Source organism: Saimiri boliviensis, chromosome 2, assembly GCF_048565385.1.
Source record: "Saimiri boliviensis isolate mSaiBol1 chromosome 2, mSaiBol1.pri, whole genome shotgun sequence".
NCBI classification, from domain to species: domain Eukaryota; kingdom Metazoa; phylum Chordata; class Mammalia; order Primates; family Cebidae; genus Saimiri; species Saimiri boliviensis.
This window is the reverse complement of record NC_133450.1, coordinates 73,059,005-73,078,943: the sequence shown is the minus strand read 5'-3', so window position 1 is coordinate 73,078,943 and position 19,939 is coordinate 73,059,005.

Here is a 19,939-nt window from a genome sequence, read left to right as displayed (position 1 = left end):
CCAATTATCTTAGTTTTTGAATCTTTAGCTTTTATCATTTAAATATTTATTTTTTGGTGTTTATTAGATTTATTTATTTTTTTACTTAACCTCCTTGATCTTTCATATGTCCTATGACAAAAAGTCACTCCCAATTATACGAAAAATAGTTACTTGTTTGACCTCATATTACACATACACAACACTCTCAGAATAACGTGACTGACACTATCACTAACAATGTAATCACCAGAAGTTTATAATTTTACTTATAGCCATATTTAACTTTTTCTTTATTTTAAAGTTGTTATTTGTATTATAACTATATATGTGAAACAGCATCCAGACAATGCTATAATTCTTGCTTTCCACATTCATTTATATTTTTAAAAACTTAAATGGATAAAAACATTGAATTAGATATACCCAAATGGTTCTCATTTGTGTTGTTCCTTCATTTTTACAGCTCCAAGTTTCCCTCATACATTTCTTCACTCTGAACAAGTTTGATGAATTCTTTAAAAGCATATTTCAAGGTGACTAATCCCCTTATTTTATCTTTACATGAGAATGTTTCTATTTTGCCTTTATTCCTGATGAGTATATTTGTTATACATAGAATTTTACATGAATAGTTCCTTTCTTTTAGTGGTTAAAAAAAATGTTATTCTATTGTCCTCTGGTTTCCATAATTTCTGATGAGAAATCTATAGTCGTTTAAATTATTTTTTCTTTATATACAATTATTGGTTTCCTTGGGATACTGTGAAGATTTTTAAAAAGTTATCTTCAGTTTTCATCAGTTTTAATGTCATATTTTTGAAACTTTTTGTAGTTTATCATTTTTGGATTTTACTGAATTTTCTGAATCTGTAAATGCATGTCTCACAAAATTTGGGAAGATTTTGCCAACTGTTTCTTCTAACATTTATTCATATCTATTTTCTCTTCTGAAATTCTAATGGCATGGATTTAGACCTTTTAAAACTTTTCCAGGGGTCCCTAAGTCTCTGCTCATTTTTAAAATCATTTTTCTCTTTGTTCAGTTCGTATAATTTATATTCATCTATATTCAAGTATTTTACTCTTTTCTATTTCATCTCCCTTCTGCTTCTGAGTCCATTCAATGATTTTTTTATGTTCTATATTACATTTAATTCTAAAATGTTCATTTTTAAAAAAGCATTTCTAGTTATCTGATGGAAATGTTTATCTTTACATTGATTTCCAGAGTGTTCACCTTGACTCCATGGATAATTGTTACAATAGCTACTTTAAAAGCTTTTGCTGGTAATTCTACCATGTGGTTCTCATTCATCTTGGGATTGGCACCAGATGATTTTCTTAGCCCTTAGCATTGGTTAGCTTTTCCCATTTTGTGTATGTATTTAGGTTCATGCAAAAGTAATTGGAGTTTTTGCCATTACTTCTGATGGCTAAAGCCACAATTACATGTGTATTTGTGTGTGAGGGGGGTGGGGTTACATACATACCAAGTAATTTTGAATTGTATCCTGAACATTTTGAATATTATTTTGTGAGATTCCGGATCCTGCTAAAGTCCTTTGGAAAATGTTGATTTTTGTTTTGTTCTAACAGGCATTCAATCTAGTTAGGCTTAGAGTGTGAGTTCCACCTTACTGTCTGTGATTGGTGGCCCTATTATCAGTTTAGTTTTCCAAGCCTTTGCTGTCCTGTTCAGATCTGCCTGCACATGTATATACCATGGAGGGGATAGACTGGGATTTAGGCTATGGTTTATTTCACAGTCCAGTTCCTAAAGCCTTAGCTATACTTTGCTGGCTCTGCTCCACCCAGGCACAGCCTGGGGGGAGATCTTAGACTTACACAAGTTCACGCATGGCAAGTGGGGAAGAGCCTTCTTCAAACTCTCCTCTCTAGATTTTCCTTGACAATAGTTCCCACAGACCACTTTTCCAGTCTCTCTGAATGGAAAGATAAGGCTCTTTCTGTATTTTATTCCTCCAGATTGTTGGGGAATTCCACGAGACTGGGACTACCTTTAGGGCAAAGTGATGAGAGAAAAGAAACAGAGAAAAAAAATCAGGACTGTTTTTCTCAGCCTTCTTAACAGAGAAGAGGGTCTTTCCTTAGGGCTTCAGGTGCCTGTAATGCTTCAAAGTCTCAGAACAGTTCTGCCACCAGAGCTGTCCTCACAACGTGGCTGGGGATAAAAAGAGAAAACAAAAGTTTTAAAGGGACGGGAAATTTTACCTCACACTCTGACATGTGGGGTTTTACCTTCCCTTTCCTTTGGCTAGAAATAGAGATTTCTTTCTATTCCTGCTATACTTTTTTTTTTTTTTTTTCAAAGTATTGCTCTGTCACCGAGGCTGAAGTGTAGTGGTGTGATCTTAGCTCACTGCAACCTCCTGCAATACTTGTGCTTCAGCCTCCCAAGTAGCTAGGATTACAGGCATGCATCACCATACCCGACTAATTTTTGTTTTGTTTTGTTTTGTTTTTACTAGAGATGGGGTTTTGTCATGTTGGCCAGGCTGGTCTTGAATTCCTGACCTCAGGTGGCCAGCCCCCGCCCCCCGAGCCTTGGCCTCCCAAAATGCAGGGATTACAGAAGTGAGCCACTGCAACTGGCCCCACTATACTGTTTGTCATTTGACCTATCTTGAGCCAAAGCTGAGAGACAAAAAAGAAAACAAAGCAAAACAGAACACTGCAAATACCATGCCTGAAGTGGAAAACGATTCAGGTTCGTATTTCAGTTTCCAGTGTCCCTCTTCCTGAGCTTTCAGAATCTTAGGGTAGTTTCCTTCTATATTCTGCTCAGTGACCTTAGCCATAATCAGACTGCGGTTTACTTACTCTGTCTTTTGAATACTGGAATTATTTTTAAATTTACATTTCATGTTTAGGAATTGCTTCTAAAAGTTTGATTTCATTTTGATTTGAAGTATGTAACTATGTATACGATTCTCAAGTATACCTCCCAGGTAAAAACTACAAAACAGGGTTGTTATGGGCTGAGACATGTCCCACCCCAAATTCATATGTTGAATTCCTAAACCCAAGTACTTCACAATGTGACTGTATTTGGAGACAAGGCTTTAAAGCCTATCAAACTAAAATAATAAATTAAAATAAGGTCACTAAAGTGGATCCTAATCCAATCTAATCAGTGTCCTTATAGGAACAATACATTTGTGCATACAGAGAGACACTAGGAGTGTGCACGCACAGAGGAAAGACCATGAGAAGAGGCAACAAGATGGTAGCCGTCTGTAAGCCAAGAAGAAAAGCCTTAGGAGAAACCAGACCTGCTGATGCCTTGATCTTGGACTTCTGCCTTCTAGAACTGTGAAAGAAGTAGATGCTTATTGTTTAAAGACCCCTAGTTGTGGTACTTCATCACGGCAATCATGGCAGCTCTAGAAGACTAATACAAGAAGACTAAACCTGTATTAGTCTGTTCTCATGCTGCTAATAAAAACATACCTGAGACTGGGTAATTTATAAAGGGAAGAGGTTTAATGGAGTTCCACATGCGCAGAGGCCTCACAGTGGAAGGCAAAGGAGAAGCAAAGGCGTGTCTTACATGGTGGCAAGACAGCTTGTGCAGGGGAACTCCCATTTATAAAACCATCAGATCTCATGAGATTTATTCACTACCATGAGAACAGTATGGGGGAAACCTTTCCCAGGATTCAATTGTCTCCACCTGATCCCACTCTTGACACATGGGGATTATTATAATTCAAGTTCAGATTTGGGTGGGGATACAGCCAAACTGTGCATCCTTCCTATGTGCCGTAATCATCTACAACATTTCTGTATTCTTTAAACGTAACAACTCCTCAGGTAGGTATTTTTGTATCTATTTCTATGAGTTAAGAAACTGCTACAGCTGGTGAGCAGGAAAGCTGGTGCTATCGACTGAGCATTCGTGTCTCCCCGAAATTCACATATTGAGATTCTAACTCCCAAGGTAGTGGTATTAGGAGATAGGAGCCTTTGGCAGACGATTAGGTCATTAGGGCCGAGCCCTGGTGAATGGGATTAGTGACCTTATAAAAGAGAACCTAGAGAATTCCCTGGGCCCTTCTACCATGTGAGGACACAGAGAGAAGGAGCCATCTCTGAACCAGGAATTGAGCCCTCATCAGACTCTGAATTGGCCGACTCCTTGATCTTGGTCTTCTCAGCTTCCAGAATTGTGAGAAATAAATGTCTGCTGTTTATAAATTACCCATTCTACGGTCTTCTATTACAGCAGACAGAACAGACTAAGCCAGCTGTCCTCCAACACGTGGCTACCCAGCCCAAATGCTTCTTGATGCATTGCACTGCTAAGTTAAGCTGGGGTGCAAATACGGAGAAGAAGGTACATGCACAACCATGAGATTCTCTAGGTTGTCATTAAACTGCAGCTCCAAAGCTGAAGAGTAATGAGGAAAATGTCATTTTAATTCACCATTTTTTTTTAAATTAAACTACTATTCATGCAGTCAGGGCAGTGCAGATCCCATCCTGAAAAATTTTGACAAACTACAAGTACCATTCAGAAACATGAAGGGCTCTCAGTGGGACCTTGTTATTCCGAACATGAACACAAAGCCATTTCACACAATACAATACAACTTGATTTTGTATAGCACCCCATTCCAGTAGGGCCCCCAGTGGAAATTCACACACCCTGTTTTTAATCACACTGGAGTGATTTAATTTCAAACATACAACTACTTTTTTCTAATGCAACCTGCATTCGAAGAAAGATTTCTTCTTGACAACTTCAGTGAGAGGATGACAAGGTCTTTATTCTGACTGTGACTCAATAGGCCACATGTTGCCTCTGATGAGGGTGTATGAATACCACCTAGGGAGGGTGGTATGGGACTTTTCATTTGCCCCACGGTAGGAAGTACTTATGGGCTAAAATTATAGTATTGAGTAACAACAAAAACTACCAAAATGGCTTAATATTTTTTTCCCTTTGCTTGAGAATAAAAATTCTGTTTACTCCCCTTTATAGAAAGATGGCTTGGTCAAGTAGAGCCAACAGCAAGGTGCAATTCTTGGGTTTTGCACCAGGAAAAACTTTGCCAAGCTCTGTGACCGTGGACAAGTCCTTTCTTCTACCTGGTATTCTGTTTCGCTACTCAGGAGAAGCAAGGAGTCCACTTTTGAAGCAAATATTCTCTGTCCTGTTCGTTAACACAGATTCCTTCTAAGCTTCTTTTTCTTCAGTTCACTGATACACAGCCTAAGGGATTTGGGAAATTATCAGAGAGAAGCTCCTGTTTGAATAGTCCTTTATGAGTTAAACATAACTTGGGGAGTGGGATAAGGAGGGAGCAGGCTGTGCAAACATATGGATTAACACCTAGCCTTGAAATGGATACCAGAAATCAAGAAGAGAGCTTCTTTACCCTGATAGCCTGGCTTTGTTTCTAGTTGACCAACAAAGACTCAGTAAATAATGATGAGGCAGCCTCTTAGCAGGCAGGTGTTCCTGTTAATGCAGACCATGAATCATACAGCTAGGACGCAGCAGAGATAGCATTTCACCTTAGTTGGCTTGGCTCTAGCATAAGCTTAGCCACAATGCTGCTACTTCTTGCAAGCGAAGGCAGACTCTTTCTCCTTCCAGCTCTATTTTCTTCACTGTCCCAGCACCACTGATTCTGTGCCATAGGACAGGAGAAGAAGCAGATCTCTTCCTAATACACCTTAACACAGTCATGGCAATGGTCCTCGGAGTTGGGTGAATTGTGTTCAGTTCGGTCTACCTAATTCAAAGAACAGGAACGACTATTTCTATGTATCACACGGGAAATCTAGGACTTCTGTCTGATGGTCTAGTTGGGTTTCTACTTCCCTACATCCCTGATTCTCTGCATTTCTGAATTCTATTCCTGTGAAGTGGGACACAAGGTGACATATCTGAGGACCATGTTTCCCTAAGTGAGGTTGCTTGTCTGCTGCCTTAAGTCACAGATAAGAGGCAGGTGAAGACTCCAGGTTGTTAGGAGCCATTGTCCTGTGACGCCCCCTTACCTAGTTCCCAGGCAGTGCTGAGCCTGGCCTAGATTTTGACGCTTGGATTAAGCAACCCTTTATGTCCCTATGGCTATACAGGTTGGCTCTTGCTTTAACAGGCTCATATTTAGCACTTTCTATGACCTTCAGTACAATCTCCATTCTGATTCATTTAGCTCCTGGCTGCTTGGAGCCTAATACCAACATTCTAAGCCAGACAGAGCTTCTCAGAAGCCAACCCTGGCCACTGACCCGCTTTGCTCAGCCTTTGATTCTGGACATAGAGTTACCTTAGAAAATATCTCTGTTCTACCTTCCTATTGAACTTCTAAGAACTGACCCTAAGTCTTTCATGGAGAAAACTAAGAAGATGGAGCTAATAAGTTCCTCTTTGAAACCTGTGTGGGTTTTCCCCAATATCAATAACCACTTCTCCAATTATTTAACAACTGGGCACTCAGCAATTCCAAGCAATCTCAGCACTAACTACCTGGAATTTGCACAGCCTACACAGGCAAAGGGCTCAATCCCATTAGGATGCCCCCACTTCAGATGCCAGTGCAAGTGGGGTCCCCAGATGACTCACACTTCTGCTCAACCAACTACAAAGTCACGGATTCCCAAGACCCCCCTCTTCAGGTTTGATAACTTGGTAGAATGACTTGCAGCACTTAGGACAGCACTCTAATGATTAACACCGATTCCTGCTAAGCTCCTATTGAGGCTTGGTCTTTGACTACTTACGAGAATTCATTAATCCACAGCCTAAGTGATTTGAAAACTACTCGAGGAAAAGCTCCTGTTGGAAGAGTCCTTATTATGAATGATAGAATGCAGAAAGAGCCAGACGGAAGAGAAGCACAGGGCAAGGTATCCTGGAGGTGAGTGTGTACACAGACTTTCCTGCTCTCACCTGCTGCCCTATCCTCAGGAATGTGGTCACTGATTGGAAGCTCCTGGAACCTCGTCCTTTAGGGGTTTTAGGAAGGTTACAATATGGAAGCATGTTTGATTCAATCATTGGCCATTTGTGATTAAATTCAATCTCCAGCTTCTCTCCTTGGGAAGGCAGAAGGTGGGGCTTACAGTTCTTACCCTCTCATTGGAAAGAGGCGACCTTGGTCTTTTGGCCACCCACCCCTAACCTGAAACTATTTAGGGCTTTTTCCACCACCAGGAGTCATCTCATTAGCCTTCAAAAGACAGTTTTTTCACTCGGGAGGTTACAAGTGTTATAAAAGCTCAGGACCAGGAACTAGGGAGGAAGACCACATTTGTAAAATTATTATTATATACCATAGGAACCTAATAAAAATTTGAGCTCACAGTGGAAGTCAACCTAGCCAAGACTCCAAAGAGAGATCTATGTCATTGGGCAGAGGGGAAATGCTTCTTCAGTTTTCAGGATCCTGGAGCTGTAGGAGCTGATGAGGAGCTCAGCTGAAGGCCAAGCATGGGACAAAGTGTCCACAACTTTGAGATTTTTATTTTCAACTTTTCAATAGTGTGACAGTGATATGCGTTCAGTAAGAACCATACCTAGAGTATCCATACATACAACCATTCTGCTTTTTTCCTTCAGTACAGTATTCGATAAACTACATAAACTATTCAATACTGTATTATAAAAACAGGCTTTGTGCTGGATGACTTGCCCAACTGTAGGCTAATGTAAGTATTCTGAGCATGTTTAAGGTAGTAGGTTATATTATGATGTTTAGTATGTTTACAATATTTTGATGGGTTTTGTCTCTATAAGTTGAAGATAGAGATGCTGCATTTCCCATCACCAGGATGCCCTGAGCACCTGCTGTATGTTAGCTGATCATCAAAGCTGTGAGACGACAACTGGATCAAGGCCACACACCCATGTTCTGGTACAAGAGGCATGTCCTACTCATGCTGACCCTTCAGGAACCCCAGGAGACTCCACCCAGCAGCAGAGTGAGATGTCTCTGAAGGAAAGAGTGGGGCGAGAAGAGCAAAATCAGTAGGAAAAAAATCAGCAGCTGCAGGAGAAAGTCCTCACTCCACCACAGGGGGCTAGTGGGAAGAAATGGGGCAAGTGACCCCACTCTGTGGAACTTGAAAGCCCAAGACATAAATTTCCATTCCCTGCACTGGAGAACCCAAGCCTCGGGATGTCCACTTGAGCTTACCACTGCCACCACCCCCTTCCGCCACCACATGCCCAGAGGAAAATCGCCATCATTTAGAGCCACAATGGAAGAAAGGGTCAGGCACTGTTTCCACCATCGCCCCTGGCCTCCCACTCTCCTTGCTCTCACTTTATTGTAACCACACTGACTGTTCTCGCATTACTGTAACCACAATTGGCCTCTGGAATCTTCCTCCAACCAACCAAGCACATTCCTGATTCAGGACATTTGGCCCAGAGATTCCCTTTGCCCTGAACACTCTGCCTTCCAATATTCAAAAAAGCAAAGTCATTTGCTTCCCCACTGCACAGAGATCTTGATGAGTCCACAGTGGAGTTCCCTGCCTGCCTTGTGTCAAGTAACCCCTCTGGTCACACAAAATATCACCTCTACTCTCTTTTCCTGGAATGTGTTTTTCTACTTACAACTTGGTTTATATATATTTGTCCACTTCCCCATCATTTCAGCGTAGCTGCTACATCAAAAGATCTTTAATTATTTTACTCATGACCTACTTTTGGAACAGTATCTAGTACTGGTGAAGTGCTTAATTATTTGATGAATGTTGGTTGATTGAATGAATGTAGGTAGATATTGTGCCCTATCCTGTGTGACCCAGGAACTCTGGACAAAGATGATTGGACTCAAGGGGGAATAGTGGCTTGTTCCTTCCAGACAAATTATAGGGTGACTGGTGTCCTAAGAGTTTGGCCTACCTGGAATCGTGTACCCATCAACGTTTTAGGTTTGGATTAGAATTGGAGAGGCTGGCATAGAGGAAACTGGTACCCATCAATGTTTTAGGTTTGGATTAGAACTGGAGAGGCTGGCATGGGGAAAACTGGTACCCATCAACGTTTTAGGTTTGGATTAGAACTGGAGAGGCTGGCATAGGGAAAACTGGTACCCATAAACATTTTAGGTTTGGATTAGAATTGGAGAGGCTGGCATAGGGAAAACTGCTACCCATCAACGTTTTAGGTTTGGATTAGAATTGGAGAGGCTGGCATAGGGGAAACTGGTACCCATAAACATTTTAGGTTTGGATTAGAATTGGAGAGGCTGGCATAGGGAAAACTGCTACCCATCAACGTTTTAGGTTTGGATTAGAATTGGAGAGGCTGGCATAGGGGAAACTGGTACCCATAAACATTTTAGGTTTGGATTAGAATTGGAGAGGCTGGCATAGGGGAAACTGGTATTCATCAACTTTTTAGGTTTGGATTAGAATTGGAGAGGTTGGCATAGAGGAAACTGGTACCCATCAACATTTTAGGTTTGGATGAGAATTGGAGAGGCTGACATAGGGGCAACTAGGACCACTTTTTAGGTTTGAATTAGAATGGGAGAGGCTGGCATAGAGGCAACTGTTAGCCATCAACTTTTTGGGTTTGGGTTAGAATTGGAGAGGCTGAAAGGGAGGCAACTGGTACAGGGCAGACTTGCAGAAAGACAATTGCTAGAACTCATAGAGTTTCCATGTACAAGTTTCTTCTGCTGAGGCATAGAGAGAATGCTTAGGTTTGGGGGAAGGCCCAGCTATACTGTGATTCCTCTTTTTTCCACTGTTTTTGAAACCCTCTAAAGCATGGACAAGGGGCTGAGAATGTCGGTTTTCTTTTTTGCACATGTGTATTCTTATACTAAACCCCCCTTGCCTTCAGAGACTCGAGAGGTTCTCTTGTTTCTTGGAAACAGCAATTTTAAGAGCATCATCACGGTTTCTGTGAGTTTTCAGACCTGGTAACATCAAGATATGTTGGGATTGCAGAGAGAAGTCGAAGGAATCAATAAAAAAGCAAAGCAAAAGAGAGGAAAGAAAATTGATGAACATCTTTTGAGGACTTCACAAACACTGTTAATTGTTTGGGCATTACTTATCATATTTGATTTTTGTATTGCTGTTTTTAGGATATTTTTAAATAGAAAAGAAAAACCCTACAAATTCTCTGAAAGAATAAAGAAATTTGTCTCCCATAACGGGAAGTCCAGGTCTACAGTGTCTGTACAGCAGGATCAGTGATAAAGCTCCACTTCCTTTCTATTCTTTTGCCTCCTTTTGAGGACAGCTTCATGCTCAGAGTGGCTATCTCTGTCCTTGCATGATGGATTCTAGAAGCTCCCAGGTAGCATGTTTCCAGAGGGTAGGCATGAGAAGCCTACTCCCCCATTCACAGCCAACTGGCACGTGGACCCAAGCTCTGACAGGTGCAAGCCTGGGTTTCTGAACCCCTCACCCTTCAGAGGACGGGATGACCATTATTAGTTGGACCATTCAAAGTCTCATTCTTCCATCTGAGGGTGTTGTCCACTCCCCTGACTCCTAAGAGCTAAATGGGGGAGAATTGGCCTTGTGAAAATGGAAGACAGATTTTTCTAGGAAGAAGCAAGGGAGGAATGGGTGTCTCATTACCATTTCACAGATAAGAAAACTGATACTCATTGGGATGAGATAGTCTGCTCACACAATCCAAATTAGCCACTGAACTAAGTTAGCAGGCACCAAGTCTATTCCAAAGCCTATATTTATTGCATAAGAAGTAAAGGAAGGAGGTGGTGGAAGCAAGAGAGGAAATGGAAGAAAAAAGGGTAAAAAAAGAAAAGAAGGGAAAATAAGAAGGACGTTACAAGCTTCTTCCCCAGCCAGCCTAATACAAGAGGGCCAAGTTAAGAACCGACTGTTACCATGTGCTTTTCCGGTTCATTACTTCCTGGCATCAGCAAGGTCTCATTTGTGAGAAGAAAACAATGACTTTAAAAGACTGGTAGGGATTCTTGGACATCAACAGAGTCTTTCCCAAACATAATTTTATTAAATCTGAAGAAAAGCGAATCTGCTTCTTGCACAGACAATCTTTGCTTCCAGATATATTAACTTACTAATGAACAGAGAACAAGTGTCCTGTGGTTGGCTGAACACCAGATATTAGAGGAAGAAAGTAGCTGAAGCCATTCAACAAAAAGTTAAATGTAATAGAGTTTCCATACCTGACTTTTAAAGAAGCTTCCAGATTTGTGATTTTATTCTGAAGTTGGACCCCTTAGTACCTGAGAATAGTAATATTTTAAGAGAGAGGAAAGCTTTCCTCCTCCCTGTGGGACAAGATTGCCTATTGCTTTAGGCTGTGATGTCATTATTAGCTGAGTATCATAGGCCAGGATTAAGTATAGGCAAGGAATAGGAGTGAAGGAACCTTTTGGGATATAGTGCCAGGCCTTAGGGGAAGTGTTTCAAAGGATGTGAGCGCATGGGAATTTCCAGGTGAGCTTAATCAGGTAGGTGAATTGGATTTGCAAGGGCCTGAACAGCATAACTTACTCAAAGCTCAAAGTCAAGCCTTGAGGTGATTTGGCTGTTTTGGGAAGAGTCGCCATGTGTGATTAGGACTACAGGCTCCTGTGTTCTCCAGGTAGAGGTCTGAAAGGAGACAGGTAGATGTCTGGAGCCCCGGATAATCAGGACAAGATTCTGAAAAGTCCCATGAAAAAACTGTTCTCCCATCAGGATGTCTATATCCAAAGTCAGTCACTACCCGGAATATTTCAGACCTACTGCCCTAACTCCCACTATGTCAGTGCTTTCTGTGATTGACAACCAATTTCCTACCAAACTCACCTGAACTTGAGTCTCAACGATGTTTGATAGGCTACCTCATGGGCTTCAGTTTCTTCTGCTCTAAAACTGAGATCACAAACCTGACTCATAGGATGATTTGAGCAGAGCAGTTCGAGTGTTCTTGATCCCTCCAAAACTCATGTGAATCTTAATTCCCAAAGCAACCATACTGGAATACAGAACTCAGTGGGAAGTCTGTAGGTCAGGAGGGCTTTCGTCCTAATGGTGGGTTAATGTGGTTACAAAAATACTTCTGGTAATTTGCTCTCTTCTGTTCTTCTGCCATGGAAGGAACAGCATTTCTTCCCTCTGGAGGACGTAGCATTCAAAGATGTGAAAACCAGGACCTTGTCAGACACCAGACCTGAACAGACACTGGATTTCCTATGCTCTAGAACTGTGAGAAGAAAATTTACTTTTTTAAATCAATTACCTAACCTCAGAAACTTTGTCATAGCAGCATAAATGATTAAGACAAGTAGACTAACAGAACGAATACAAGCAAGATATAAAATATTAGCTGGTTGCATGGCACATGGAAAATAGTAACACTGAATAACTACACAACTAATAATGAAGGTAATTTGTAATAACTACAAAACCTATATAAATAAACGTGCCTAAAATTTTTCCTAACCAAGATTATCAGTTTACCCTAGGTTCCCAAAGCATGGTGAAATGGAATCGTAAGGCTAAACCTGAGTCTGTGATCTCCAGAGTTCCACCTGATGATTGGCCAAGGTTAGCGGGATGACTGCATCACAGTCGTTGGATACCAACATTGAAAAATTGGTAAGCAGCTCTGCTTAGAAGAAACAGTGGGCTCGGCAATTGCAGAATCTCCATCCTTGGTAATCCACGTGAGTTGTCCTGGAATTGTCTTGAAGATCCCTGGTGCATAAATTGCTCTGCTTGCCTACTTTTGTTGCCTAGAGAGTTAGACTCACTCAAAGTAAAAAGTGGGATTAGAACAGAGTCATGATCCTTTGCAGTTAAGGTTATCCCTTCCCAAGATAATTGCCGTCTTTTTTCTTTTTCTTTTTGCTTAAATTAATTAAGTGTTTTCTCCTAGGAAGGAAAGACCATCCATAATTCATTTTAATTACCTCACACTTGTACTAACAATTTCAGCATTGGTGTGTATGGCAGACATTAAAGGACACAGAGAAGCTTGGTGGAAGCCAGTCTTTGAGGTCTAAGGAACTGAGTTGTGTTTGAGTTGCTCACCACTGGGGAGAAGCAATATGGAGTTAAAGTCCCACCAGATTAGAGGGATTTCATAAAGCATTTGACTTCTTATTGAAAACACAGAAGTTTTATGTCATAAGAGCCAGAACTAAGTGAAAAACCAAAGTAAACTGGTCCTAGAAAGGCAAAAATCCAAGCTGCTACAGGATCAGGTGATCTAGTAATTTCATTGTCAGAAGAAAACAAACAAAAACGTCAATGTTATTTTGAAGATGATAAAATCCAGAGTGTTCACATAAATTCGTAATATCAAGTATACAATAAAAATTTACTAAACATGCCAAGAAGTAGAAAAATGTGGCTTGTAATCAAGAGAAAATATAGTTAAAAGAAGCAGACTGTCAACTGACTCAGGTGTTAGAATTTGTAGAAAATAACTTCAGTAAAGCTATTATAAACTTTTCAAATAAATTAAAGAAAAAAGTGAATAAGCAAATATTGATCACTCTCAGGAGAGAGATTAAAAACTACTAAAGAGAACCTAATGAAAATTTTACAACTGAGAAAAATACAATGTATAAGCTAAATAGTACAATAATGCACTTAAAAGACTGAATACAGCAGGACACAGGATCAGTGACTAGATCAATACAAATTATTTAATGCAAAGCCCAGAGAAGAAAGAAAATATTAAAATAATCTGAACCACAGTGATGTATTGCACAGTTTGAAACAGTCTAGCATATAATTAAAGTTTTAGAAGGAGAGAAAAGAGAAGATGGGGTGGAAAAATAAATGAAAACATAATGGTCAGAAATGTTCAAATTTGAAGAAAAATATTCATTTACAGGCTCAAGAAGCCCAGGAAATCACAAGCAGATAAAATTATGTACCCATCATAGTCAAACTAATGCAAACAATAAATAAAGAAAAAAATCATTAAAATAGTCAGAGTAAAATATATGCTCTATATAGAGGAATAAATAAAATAATTATGATGGACTTTTTATTAAATATGATGAGGGTTAAGAGTCAATGAAATGACATCTTTTAAATGCTGAAAAAATGTTTCAATTCAGAATTCTATGAGCAATAATATTCTTCAAAAGTAAATATATAATTTATATTTTTTATATTTTTTAAAATGTGAGTAAATTTATCATCAAAAATCTCACATAAGAAAAAGTGCTCAAGGAAGTTCTTCAGAAAGAAGAAAAATAGTATCAGGTGAAAATTCAGATTTAAATAAAGGATGAGTTCCAGAAGCAGTAGTATATATACATAAAGTCAGATATATGTGTATATATATATATATATATATATATATATATATATATATAAAACTTTTTAAATTTTTAATACTTTTTAATAAATAACCAAATGGCTAATGCTTTATTTAAATCTGTGTTATACATATATTTAGTGATATCTGTAACACAGATAGAATAAAATATATAATAACAACAGCATAAAATGTGTAAAAAGGAATTGAAAGCATGTCACTGTAAGAGTCTCTTACTTTATATTTGAATTGATATAATATTTAAAATAAAATGAAATAAGTTAAGTACAATAATTAAAATAATAAAACAGCAAAATAAAGAGTTAGAGCCAGAAGCTTTAACTTAAGAAAACATGGACTCATAACAAACACTTAATTCAAAAGAAAGAAAGCAAAGGGGAAATAAAGAGAAAGAACACTTGAGACAAATAGAAAGTAAATACTAAGACAGAACATTTAAATCTAACCATACTGAGAATTACATTACATGTAAATGGTCTAAATATGCCAAATATAAGGTAGACATTCTCATAGTGAACAAATAAGCTAGAACCAACTATGTTATCTACAATGATAACCTTTCAAATATGAAAACACAAACAGATTAAGAATAAAAAGAGGAAAACAAATGAAAATAAAAAGTTAAAAATATGAGAGATACAGATAAAACAGTGCTTAGAGGAAAATTTATACAGTCAAATTCTCATATTAGAAAAAGGAGTGTTGGCCAGGCGCGGTGGCTCAAGCCTGTAATCCCAGCACTTTGGGAGGCCGAGACGGGTGGATCACAAGGTCAAGAGATCGAGACCATCCTGGTCAACATGGTGAAACCCCGTCTCTACTAAAAATACAAAACATTAGCTGGGCATGGTGGTGTGTGCCTGTAATCCCAGCTACTCAGGAGGCTGAGGCAGGAGAATCGCCTGAACCCAGGAGGCGGAGGTTGCGTGAGCCGAGATCGCGCCATTGCACTCCAGCCTGGGTAACAAGAGCGAAACTCCATCTCAAAAAAAAAAAAAAAAAAAAAAAGAAAAAGAAAAAGGAGTGTTATAAAATCAATTGTCTAAACTTCTACTGTAAGAAATTAGAATGAGAAGAGAAACTAAACACAAAGTAGGAAGTAAAAATTAATAATAAAGGGGGAAATCACTTCAGTAGAAATAGAAAACATTAGTAAAATTCAATGTAACTAAAAGCTTGTGCTTTACAACAATCTGTAGCCAGACTAATAGAGAAAGGAAGAGAGAGATAGAATAGATTACCAATATTAGGAATAAAAGAGGGTATCATCTTAAAAAAATCTGTAGTCCTACGGATATCAAGACTATAGTACAGTAAGAAAATATAATAAATAACTTTATTACAGTAAATTTGACAACTTAGAAGAAAGGCATAAATATTTTGCAAGACACAAACTACTAAAGCGTTTCTTACAAAAGAAGGAATAGATGATTTAGGTATCCCTGCATTTATTACATAAATGGAATTAGGATTTTCAAAATTTTATACTCAGAAAATTCCACATCCATATTGTTTCATTGGTAAATTTTACCAATAACCAATTAACAGTTAACAAGTCTATGCATACTTTCTCAACACATATGGTCTCAGAAAATAGAAGAGAAGAAAATAGTTCCAAATTTATTTTATCAGATCAAAAACCACACAAAAACATTACCAGTAAAACATCAATAACTTTTGTAAACATAGATCCACAATTAGTTTCACTTTGACATTTTTCTGGGATCATTTTTGTAAATCAATCAAATTCAGCAGTATATTAATAATAAAATGTAACATAAGCAAGTAGGATTTATTTTAAGAATGTAAAGTCGGTTTAACATTTGAAAGTCAATTAGTAAAATATTCCATATTAACAGTAAAAACATGGTGTTTTATTTGATCATTGTAATATATGCATAAAAATAATTAACTAAACATGATTTAAAAAAAAATTGTAATCCAAAATTGTAAAAAAAAATTGGCAATACAGCAAGATGTCCACTTTCAGTACTCCTTTTTACATTACACTGTTGATCTTTGCAAATGCTAGGCCAGAAACTTTAAAAAGTGGCATTAAGATTGGCACAAAAGAAGTAAAATTATCTTTATCCATGGATGACTTGATTATTCATATATATAATCCTAGAAACTCTTAAACCAAAACCCAAAGTGAAAATCCTTAAATAGCATGTAAGTTTAGCAAGGTTGCAGAATACAAGACTAGAATATAAAATAAATAAATAAGAATAAATAATTTCTACATACCAGAAGCAAATAATAGGCAATGATAATTGAAAGTCACTATTTATAATAGTTAAAAATTGCAAAATGCTGAATATATATTTTTCAATGATACACTAATTTTAAGGGAGAGCCCCTTAAAATTAGCAAACATTGCTAAAAGATGTCTTTATAGATCTAAACAAAGGGAAACATTTACTCTGTTCACAAATGGAAAAATCCATGTACCTGGCAATTCCCTGTAGGGGTAGATCTTAGGTAGAATACAATGCCAATCAAAAGTCTAGAAGGATTTATTTTAAAAATTGACAAGCTGATTCTAAAATGTATAATAAAATGTAAAATATCATTAAAGAAAAATATAAAATTGGAAAACTTACACTATTTGAAGTGTTCCTAAACTTTAGTGTTGTAAATCGTGTAGTATTGGAGTGAGAATAGAAAAACTCAATAGAACTGAATAGAAGATTCAGAAACAGACTCACAAACATATGATCTATTAATTTTTGGCCATGTTACCATGCAATATCATGGAAAAAGGAAAGTCTTTTCAACAGTTGACCCTGGAACAACTATTATACGCACACACACAAACACACACACATAATTAAACTTTACCTCATACCACACACACAAAATATTTTGAGATGTACTGCAGGTAAATGTAAGGTAAAACTCCCAAGATTCTAGAAGAAAACAAAAAGAACAACTGTGTGACCCTGTGTCTTAGAAAACAAAAAGCACTAAACAAAAAAGAATAAAATCAACAAATTTGACTTCATTAAATTATTTTCAAGACATCAAAAAACACCAGTAAGAAAATAAAAAGGCAAACCACAGACTAAGGGAGCACAAGTATTTTCTATATATATATATATCTGACAAAAAAGTTATTCAGAATATATGTAAGGAATTTCCACACATCAAAATGAGATTGCAGCCCAATAAAAATGGGCAAGAGACAAACTTTAAATGTGTTCAAGTATATTAGTAATCAGGAAGCATGTATTAAAAACTAGAAGGACAGGCCAGGTGAGGTGAAGGTCAGGAGTTCAAGACCAACCTGACCAAGATAATGAAACCATGTCTCTACTAAAAATACAAAATTAGCCACGTGCAGAGGCACATGGCTATAATCTCAGCTACTCAGGAGGCTGAGGCAGGAGAATTGCTTGAACCCAGGTGGAAGTTGTGGTGAACAGAGATTGTACAATTGCCCTTCAGCCTGGGCAACAAGAGAAAAACTCTGTCTAAAAATAAAAAAAAAAAATAATAATAATAAAAAACAAAAAAAACACACAAAAACTAGAATGACAAAAATTTCAAATACTGGTGAGGATGTGTTGCAACTGGGCCTCATACATCTTGTGGATAATGTAAAATGGTACAACCTTTTGGGAAAATTCACTGAAAATTAAAGATTCAGCTCTCCTTTGACCCCGCCCCCCCCCGACTGTTTCTTTGGATTTATGGGAGAGAAATGACAACTTATCTCCACAGAAAGATGTGTATCAGAATTTTCAAAGCAGTTTTATTGATTCTAGTCAAAAACAACAAACAAAAATGACCCAAATGTTTATCGTCAGGAAAACACATCTCAGAATATTACACAAATGTGAAAAATAACAAGCTAATAAACACCCACATGGATGAATATCAGAAACATTAATGTTCATTCAAAGAAGATAAAAAAGAGTGAACATTCTATCATTTCCTTCCTTTAAGGTAAATAGATTCAACTAAACTACCTGTGTAGAAATAAAAGCAGTGTTTACCTGTGTGTAGGCTGGGATTGACTACAAGTGATTGTAAGAAAATGTTCTGTGATGATAAAAATATGATATATGTTTCCTGGTGTATCAGTTATGTTTTTCTGTGAAACAAAGCACCACAGGAATAAGAGACATTCATGTAATTCAACCACTTGTGCAGGGCTTGGTTCAGTGGTTCTTTGGTGTCCTGTGAGCTGTCTTCAGCCAGGAACATGGCAAAGGTTGGCATTGCCAAGAAGTCTCCTCACACCTGTCTGCCAGTGTTGCTGGTCATTGTCACCGACACTCCTGTATGTGGGCTCTCTTCCTCCTGTTGTTTGTATCGGTTTTTTACAGGATGCCGGTGCAGAAGCAGGCTTCCTAAGGGCTAAGTCTGGAACGATCAGAGCCTTAATTCTGCCACATAGATTGGGAAATAGACTTCACCTCTTGATGGGAAGAGCATCAGCCACATGTGGGAGAGGAGAGTCTATTGGCAGTTCTTTGGAGACCATTTAGCACAGTTGAGTCTCGTTTACATAAATGCACATATTTGTCAAAACTCATTCAATTATGCTTCTTAAGATCTGCATGTCTCATTCTGTAAATTAAAGCAAATGTGCAGTGGAGTTGGCTGTGACTATTTAGAGCTCCCATCTTAACTCTTCTTAGTTGAACAGTTGAAATAAAAGTAAGGGCGGGAAAAGGTCCTGATAAGTAACTCTGATAAAGTTCACTCATTTTCCGCAAATGTATTTGGTTAAGTGCTCTTTCCGGATTTAGTTAAAAGGATAAAAGACAAACTCAAAACCAAAGGGAAAATTAAAACTGCTCGTTAAGTTGTTTGTAAAACTCTGTTCTCCAAAAATTACGATGTGTAATGCAGGCACTTGAACAAACTTGTCAAAGTTTGGTGTAATGTAGTTTTTTTTGTTTGTTTGTTTATTTACTTGTTTGTTTTTTACCTTATGCCAGAGAGAGGAGGTTCTTTGTGGTTTGTATCTCTTTTCTCCCTGGTTCCCTTCTTTTCCAGATATATGGAAAAAGCAGCGAAGTCCAGGGTGGGAGGCAGAGGCTTTGGGGATAGACTGTTTGCATCCCTGTTACTCATTTTTTCCAACTTTAAAATAACAATAATGCCACTAAACTGCTAGGGTTGTTGTAAGAAATAAGAGATCATTGTGGCCAGGTGTGGTAGCTCACACCTGCAATACCAGCACTGTGGGAGGTCGAGGTGGGAGGAACACAAAGTCAGGAGTTTGAGACCAGCCTGGCCAACAAGGTAAAAACCCATCTCTACTAAAAATATGGCATTATCCAGGCGGGGTGGCACTTGCCTGTAGTCCCAGCTACTAGGGAGGCTGAGGTAGGAAAATCACTGAAACCTGGGAGGCAGAGGTTGCAGTGAGCTGAGATCATGCCAGTGCACTCCAGCCTGGGCAACAAGAGTGAAACTCCATCTCAAAAAAAAAAAAAAAAAAAAAAATCATTGTACCATGCTTAGCATGTTGTGTGGCATAATACAAGGTAAAATATTGAAAAGTAGCAGAAATTCCATAACTCAGTAGCTATGGTCCTCTCTGAAACTGAACTCTTAGCAGCCCTCCCTCCACTCAGGACCCTACCATCTTTCTCTTTTTTTCTCTCTCTCCCCTCCACCTTCTCTGTCTCTTTAGGGCTCAGACAATTTTAACTAAAATCTAAA